Source organism: Corvus brachyrhynchos, unplaced genomic scaffold (assembly GCF_000691975.1).
Source record: "Corvus brachyrhynchos isolate BGI_N302 unplaced genomic scaffold, ASM69197v1 scaffold60, whole genome shotgun sequence".
Taxonomy (NCBI): Eukaryota; Metazoa; Chordata; class Aves; order Passeriformes; family Corvidae; genus Corvus; species Corvus brachyrhynchos.
This window is the reverse complement of record NW_008236767.1, coordinates 4,051,485-4,060,274: the sequence shown is the minus strand read 5'-3', so window position 1 is coordinate 4,060,274 and position 8,790 is coordinate 4,051,485. Positions and strand designations below refer to the sequence as shown.

The 8,790-nt window shown below is 39.2% G+C and overlaps 1 long non-coding RNA gene across 1 annotated transcript; it reads right to left on the bottom strand.

Moving 5' to 3' along the window:
- Positions 1-533: 533 nt before the first annotated feature.
- On the bottom strand, positions 534-2,388 carry LOC108444965. The gene is made up of 3 exons (XR_001859688.1): positions 2,287-2,388; positions 2,050-2,058; positions 534-545 (listed from the first exon to the last, which is right to left on the bottom strand). It is a non-coding gene; the product is annotated as an uncharacterized LOC108444965 (long non-coding RNA).
- Between the last annotated feature and the right edge of the window lie 6,402 nt (positions 2,389-8,790).

Genomic DNA, 8,790 nt, shown 5'->3' with positions numbered 1-8,790 from the left:
GCAAAGGAGTTACCTTTGTAGATGCTCTGTAGTTACCTCTGAAGGCCTCCAGGACATCCCAGTAATCCACCTCCAGCAGGATCGATCCTCAGTGAAGTACACTATATTTGCCTTTCTGTGATGGAAAAACAGATACTCTGTCAGTCCTGCTGACTTCTGCAGTTAACCCAGTGCTTCCTAGATAGTGTTTTGGGGCTTTTTTTCCCCTGAAATATGTTACCATTGTGCATGTCTGTGATAAAATATATTACCCTTGACTGGTCAAGTGGTCCTCTCTGATTCTCTGCAGAGATGTATTGTGACATTGAACCACCAGGTACTGCAGGCGTAGTGCTCAGATACTAGAATGGCAGGGAACTTAAATATCTAGAAAGATCCCTGACAAATGATACACTCTGCAGACAAACCTCTGCCAAATTCTATTCAAATAGCAAAGGGATAATGTGAATATGACTCTAATGAAGGAAGGCTAGAGTTGCCATAATGCATGCAGGTGCAATTGCTCCAAATCTCTCTTAAAATCCATTTTCCTGCCAGTGCTCATTCTTCCTTTAAACAGAAGTTAATACTCTGCTGACATTACTGAACTCCATCATGCTCATTATCTCAGGCTAGCATTTAGATCAGGTTTTTGGAGGTGAAAGACCAATTCATTAACTCTATTGTGTCACTCAATGACATCCTGTGGAGAGATCATAAGTCAGATGGGGGTGTCACTGCTGTAAGATAAAAGACAGCTATAAAGTAGGAAGACAACTGGTATAATTCACAAAAATGAGGGAAAAATTACTCTATAGCCTTTAATTTCTATTCATAATTCAGGTTTTAAGTATGTTATTTAGATAACAGTGCATCTGAGGGATTTTTTTTATGAGTTTCAAATATGGAATGGAAGAGGTTATTGGTTGGTTACTTGTTTTTGGTTTAAAGGAAAAAATAAATAGAGGTAACAAGTAACACAGTAATCCCTGTTTAAAAAAATAATAAAAAAATGGGTGCTTTAAATCCAGATGTGTTGAAATGCCCACATACATTAATTTGTCTTAGCTTAAAGGGGGAAAAAAAAAGTGTTCATAAAATTATTACTTTCTCAAAAAGAAAGTATTATGAAATTGTTTTAACTGTTGATAAAGAAAGAAATGGCTGCCAGGAATCAAAATCCACCTATTTGATTAAAATAAAATCTCCCTACTGTTTCTTAAGGTTAAAGAAAATGTTTATTTTTAGAATACTCTCTGGAGTATTCTAAAATAATTTTTCTCTCTGAAAGAGAGAAAAATTCTCTCTGGACTTTAATATAGAAAGTAGTCTCCTACTGCTACTACTTATGACTGAACATGAAGTTTCTTAGTTTGCACATGGGAAATTAACAAGCAAAAATATTTTTTGTGCTTGTAGTCGAGTTTTTCCCAGAAAATTTTCAAACATGAGCTTTTACCAGTGTAATTAACAACTATTTAATGTGAAGAAGCAGGGTCAAATAAGGAACGGCTTTGCCAGAGAGCTCTGGAGCCTCTATTCAGCTTCCCTCTACCTGTTACTCAATAAAACTGTGGGAGATCATAGAATCATGGAATGGTTTGGGTTGGAAGGGACCTTAAAGATCATCTGGTTCCAAACCCCTTGCCATGGGCAGGGACACACTCCATTAGACCAGGTTGCTCAAAACCTCATCCAACCTGGTCTTGAACACTCCCAGGGATGGGGCATCCACAGCTTCTCTGGGAGAAGATGGGCAACCTATTCCAGTGTCTCACCATCCTCACATTCAGGAATTTCTTCCTGAACCTAATCTAAACCTACTCTCTTGCAATTTAAAGCCACCTCCCCTTCTCTTACTGCTACAAGACCACAGCATGTTCTGGTACTTCAATACCTTTTGGTAAACTCCCTCCTTCAGCTGATGGCACTGGGATTTCCAGCAGGTAACACAGGCCGAGGGCTGGGAGCAAACACAAAACCAGCAGCTGTTCATCAGTCACTGCATGAAAAGCAACAGCACCACTCTCACAACTTTTATGGTCTTGAGCTATCCAAAAAAAAAAAAACCACCCACAACTTGGGAAACCTAAGATGTTCTTCAGTTTCTAATGTATTCACAGAATCACAGAATGGGTCAGGTTGGAAGGGACCACAGTGGGTCAGCAGGTCCAACCTCCCTGCTCAAGCAGGCTCATTCTAGAGCACATGGCACAGGATTGTGTGCAGATGGTTCTTGAGTATGTTCAGTGAGGGAAATTCCACAACCTCTCTGGGCAATCTGTTTCATTGCATGGTAACTCTCACAGTAAAGAAGTTCTTCCTCATACTCAGGTGGAAATTCCTGAGCATCAGTTTCTGTCCATTGTCTCTTGTCCTATTGCTTGGCATCACTGAGAAGAGCCTGGCTCCATCCTCTTGTCACTCTCCCTTCAGATACTCATATATTGATGAGATGCTCAAACCCTCTTACCCCAATAAATCCTGGGATTTGTTTTCCTATTTTCCCCTTCATATTCATATTGATAAAAATTAGTGCAGTTTCCAAGCTGTACATAAAAGTAGAAATAAGTTTTCCTTTCTCCTAGCTGGTTTGGAAACAGCTACCTTCCCTTCCTCCCCCTGCCCCCACTTCAGCTGACTCCCTTTAATGCTAAGATAAGTGAGAAATCCCTTTTTCAGATCCTTTAAAAATTAAAACCACAGTTGAAAGGAAACATAGAAAAAAAGAAATTCTAAAGTGGTATCAATCTTCCTATTATTAATGCAGTTATTTATTGATCAATTTGGTTCCTCTTTACTGTGTTATCTGGGAGAATCCTTTGTTCTATTTTCGTCTGGATTGAAGCGCTCTTCACAAAACCTTTCTTTATGTTTCATCCATGTTATCTCTTTTGTCCCCCCTCCCCACACCCTGCAACTTTAAGCTGCAGTCATTTGCAATATTTTCTGCTATTAACAGACAGGTTGAATTTTTTTTTTCATCTGGTAGCAGCTCGGTAATTGGAAACCTAAGAGTCACTTAATATAGAGATCACTGAGAATCATAAACCATTTTCTTCTTGACCTTTTCCACCAAAACATTAGCTTCTGAGTCAGCCTGCTTTGAGGCTACAGAAGCACTACATATTGTTATGTTGGTTTCTGACTTCAAGCAATTCTTTTCTTTCATTTCCTCCTATTTTTAGCATCTGAAGGCTGAAATTTTACAATATGCTATTGCTCTTTTTTTTTCCCGGGAACAAATGTCAGCGCATCAAAAGCTCACCACTTTTGTGTGGTGTCACTTGAGATCACTGGGAAAAAATACTTTGTAAGCCTCCTTTTTGAATCATTAACTGTGGGCGCTACTATGAATAGTTTTCACAAAACTTCTGGGATCAGTTATTTCAGCATCACTTCACTGCTAAGTAAAATCCATAAAGACTCTCAACACTGAACAAGGGGGCAAAAAAATAAACATTATCCCAAAGGTGAAGGGGTATGAGATCAAAACATTTCTCTCGTATGTAGCTTTTGTATGGGTTTTGGTATATGCCTCGTGGTGTTTTTTCTATCAATTACATAGTATTTGCAATGAAAATAACTGTACACATTCACATATGCATATACTTGAGTTGTTCACCTCCTCTCTCTCTGTTTAGATGCCAGTCCTAAATCTTCCAGACCTGAAATGCTTTCTGTAGCAATCCTATCCTCTCACAACCATACAATAGTTGTTAATTAGGAAAAGAGCTTTGAATCTCTAGGAAAATGGTTCACATCATCTTTCTGATCTATGGTTATCAAGGCGAGGGGATTGTGGGGCCACTGCAAACACATTTGGCAGATACAGATGAAGGCCACAGTAGCTCCCCTGTTGCCTTTGGTGTGCTGCCACAGAAATTCACCTTCAGTGTATGTACATAGTTATGTCATGGTCCTATAGCTGTGGCTGTGGACAGGGTCAATCTCCTCATGGCATACACAGCTGCAACTCCTATACAGCCTTAGCTGCACCAAGTATGTATTAAAGAGCTAGAAGGACCCTTATTTTTTCTTGATAATCAATAATTATCTTTCCTGCCACCTGGCCAGAGGTGTTCACTGAGTGCTCAGAGGCATTCACTGATGACATAATGAATGTCTGGGAGAGGTATGATAAGCAGAAAGACTTCAATATATTTGGCAGGAACAAACAGTACAGGTTTTCCAGAATTCTATTCAATATGTCATTCCTCAAGCTGGTATCTAGAGCAATAAAGAAATTAAATATATTAAACATTTAAAACAGGGCTACTAAATTGCCACCTAGTGGTCTTGTAATGAAGCTAATGTCTCCAGCCTGCTGATCTGGCTGAAAAAATATCAGTGTGAGTTTTGTATTTTTGTCAGGGTCCCGATGTGGCTGTTCACTGGTGCCTTGTACATAGTGTGGTTGGAGCAGAGGGGTGTCAGGGCACAACTTCCAAGCCAACACAAGACAGAACCATTGGGACTGCTGGGGTACCAGGGGCAGCTTGTACAGGATGTAAGACACCAAAAGGGAATCTCTGAGCCACTCAGCCAGCCTGTGCATAGGATAAAAAATGCTGCCAGGTAGGAGCCTTAGTCTATTATCTGTACTACTTGTTAACTTTTCAAACAAACAAAACAAGTAAACAAACAAAGTAAATAATTTGATATAAAAGGAAATAAAATATTTTCTGACTGTTGGTAAATTAGTTAGGAATTTTGTTCTTCTGAGGCTCAGTTAGCTCCAGAGAGACGGTTGTGGCCTTTCAGTACCTACAGGGGGGTCTGCAAGAGACCTGGAGAGGCACTTCTTACAAGGAGAATGGAAGGACAGAAGAAGGGACAAGAGCTTTAAACTGAAAGTAGGTTTAGGTGAGGTATCAGGAGGAAATTCTCTACTGTGAGGGTGGTGAGGCACTGGAACAAGTTGCCTAGAGAAGCTGCTGATGCCCCATCCCTGGAAGTGTTCAAGACTGGGCTGGATAGGGCTGTGAGCAACCTGGTCTATTGAAAGGTGGCAGAGGGTTTGGAAGTAGTGGATCTTTAAGGTCCCTCCCAACCCAAACCATTCTGTGGTTCTATGATGATTCCAGTGGAAGAAGCACTTTGCTCTGCTGGGGTGTTCTCCCACCTTCTAGTCTCACTCTGCCTGAGCCATATGTTCATCAGCATGTGCTGTTTACACAGAGCCAAGCAGATGAGGAACAACAAAGAAGCACAAGTGGAACAGTAAGTTTTGCAGTTCTGCTTTTGTGATTAATCTGTCCAGAAGCAACTAAGAGAGATTAAAAATAATTTGCAACATGATGAACTGCATAAGCAAATTCTCTGGGGATTAATGCATAGTCAATCATTTTACCAATAATCAGCTGGGGGAGTGCTGGACTGCATGTTGACAAAGCTGATGCTCACAGGAGGTGGAGGAGGCAGAGGCCTCGTGTTAGGAAGCGTCCTGGAGCGGGGGCTGCTGGCTACATCTCTGGGAGGGCACATCAGTTGTTTCACAGATAAGTCAGAGATAAGTCAGTCCATGGCAGCAGAATCCAAATTATTCATCTTCCTCCTCCATGCTGTCACCTGCTGGGACCTAGTACAGTTAGTGGCTGAAGAAGAAACATCATACCTGAAAGACAGACTGAGAACACTTACTGCACCTTTATTGAGGTCCTGGGTAGATAAGGTGTCACATGAATATAGCATTGGTCTGAGGATGCTGCATAAACTGGAAGTTTAACCCTGGCCAAAACACATCCCCCTGCAGATCACTTGCGGATCAATACCTTGATTAAGGTGTTGGCAATTCTTGTGTCTCCTCTCCTCTTGTGATGAACTGAGAGCCTTGCAAAGGTCATTGCTTCCCACAGAATATGAGATGAGATAGGTCAGGAAAACTAGATGAAGAGAAAACAAACATGGATGGGGCATAGGGTAGGACTTGGCAGCAATAAAAACAATCAGTCACTGACATGGATATTCTCTTCCTACACTTCAGATTTTGTGATTAAAGTACACCTCACCATATAGAGCACCATACATAGTTCTACTTTTCCTCTCATACCACATTTGGCCTGGTTGATATTAATCTGTTTTAAGATAAGTCTGATTTTTATTTGTGGACATTTTCCCCATCTTTTTTGTTTTGTTTTGTTTTGTTTTGTTTTGTTTTTTTTTGGTTTGTTTTTGCATTCACCTGTAATTTTTGTCATGTTGTACTTTGGTTTTGTCCAGTAGTGATTCAGGGAAATTTGCACCTCATTTCTCCTTGTTTCACAGATTTGATTTGCACACTATTTTGTTTTAAACAAATATCTATCGTTACACTAATGTCTGACCTCACTCCATAAACTTAATCATATTTTAGTCAATTAAGTTCTCTGGACAGTGAATAGCTATCTAAGCTGATTTACTTATTTCCTTTTTTTTTTTTTTTGTAAGGCCTCAGCTTCCCTTCCTGTAGTTATTATTCCTCTAGTTATTACGGTTATTATGGAAGCACAGTAATAGAGGAAGCTGTAAACACACTCCACACACTGACGTGCCACTAATCTAAACTACGCAGTATAATAAAAAGGCACTCAATTAAAAGTTAGTTTACTTCTTAATGTACTCTAGGTGATTTGATCTTTAAGGAGTATACAATATAAGGTGAAAGGTAATCAATACAGTACTGTCTGAGAAATTGCAGATTTAACTGCATACCTGTTGTCAATAAAATTATCCAGGGACAGAATGCCCTATAAATGCAACCAGCTTTTTCAAAAAATAAATGCTCTGTTCCAAACCTGAGAAGCTGGTAAGCCACAAAATAGAATCCACATGACAATTACTCATTTCAACTTTAATGTGTGCCATGAGTTTCTGTTTCCCCTAACCTTTTCTGAGTTAGTCTCTTCAGGGCTTATTAGGATTGCCTTTGACTGAAGGATTTACCATAGAGTCAGTCTGTCACTGTTCTGCTATCCCAGTAGCTTCCTGAGTTTCCAGATTCTCCTCAAATTGCCATGCCAAATGGCATCCACGTAACTGTAGAAGACATGCCTTTGATTTCTGGGGCCTCATGCCTGCCATAGGTAATACTGAACACCTTCAAATACATCTCTTGACAAGTTTTACACTTCCCAGGTAGGAAGTTCTAGATCCTCCTGTCTTCATCCCCACAAATAACCAGAGTTAATGGCTTGGGAATGTGCTAGATGGATCATTCAGTACAGTACATTTTTTTCTTGATGTTTATACATTTACAAAACCACTGAATGCTTTCAGGAGGAAGAACACATCATCCAGTGTTGCTGTGCCAGCATCGAATAACTGTTCAGTTGTCCTGTGTAGAGAACATGCAGTGGTGAGAACATACTTGTGTTGGCTCTGAAATGGTATCCTGTCTGTCTTGTCTTCATCTTATAGGCTATGCAGTTTTTACTCAGTTCAGAGCAGTCAGACTGAACTGGTGCCTCCCCTAAAATACCTAAGATGTGCTGTAAGGGGCAAGCTACACTTACTGCTCTGGCAGAGAGCTACCTTAAGACTTTAAAAATTGAAGTACAGTCAGGCACTTAAAAATGGACTGTAGTTTTCTCAGCCAGTTGACATATCTCAGGTTAAATGCCAAAATTGGGCCTTCACAGGAATTTCTTCGAGAGATCTTAGAAGACATGAGCAGAATACTCACAGTAACAGAACAGTTGTGATCTGAAATAAGATTGTTCTCTGAATATATGGAATGGTATTCAGTCAAAGTGATGTAAAAGTTGAAGCACCCAGAATGTTGTGAGGTTTTTAAACAATTTTAAATCAAAATTTTGCATGAAACAAGCTTGACCTTCTACAAAGCAAGAATTGCTCTTATTTATTCGTTGTTTATTTTCACTTTGTGTGTGTGTCTGTCACCTCCAGGAATAAAAACACTGATGTCAATTCCCTTCTGCCTTTCTTCATATGGAACTGGTATTTATAATGAGCCTCCAGTCAGCTCTGTCATGTTAAAATGAACTTTCTGAATTATTGTTGTTCGCCTGATTTCACAATCAGCCCTTTGCAACCCACAACACTGTCACTAACAATCTAACCAAAGGCAAAAATTTCTTTAATGTCTAGATCAGTTTATGTTGAATAATCTCAACACCTTTCAGCAGCAGTAGGATTTAAATACAGCTGGAGTGGAACAAAACAGAATATCTGAATTTTTAAAGAGCCTCATGCGTCCATGCTTCTTTCCTTCCTGCTGGAATCGTGTAAGTTATAAATGTTGGGGGCTCTTTTCTTCCTCTTTCTATGTCTTGCTAATACTTGGTGCTTTGCCTTGGGTGTAAAGGTTGAAAGGTCTTTGCCATAGAACATTAGAAAGCCAGTAGATTTATAATGCTATATATAAATTCCATATTTAACAACTCAGGTCAAGAAAAATTATCCATTCATCTAGCAAGTATGTCTCAAAATGCTATCATTTTGATAGATAGAGCAAAAAATCTACTGTCTTTTGGAAGTCCATTTCCACTTAATATATTTTTCTTTACTTTTTCCATGACTATTTTTAGTTACAGTTTTTCAAAGTGAGACAAAAGATAGGTTTTCTCTATTCATCATCTTTTCAATCATCTTTTCATCTCCTAAAAAAAATTAAGATCTTCACAAAACACAAGGTAGATTACTCTTCTTCCTATGTGTTTACCTGTTGGGGTAAAGAAAATATTTACACCATCTGGTTCCAATAATTGTGCTAAAAAAAGACTGAAGTACATTCACAACAGGTGATTTTAAGAAAATGTATTAGGTATATAAAACATTAATAAGATTAAGAAAGTAATTTTAAAACGCTTT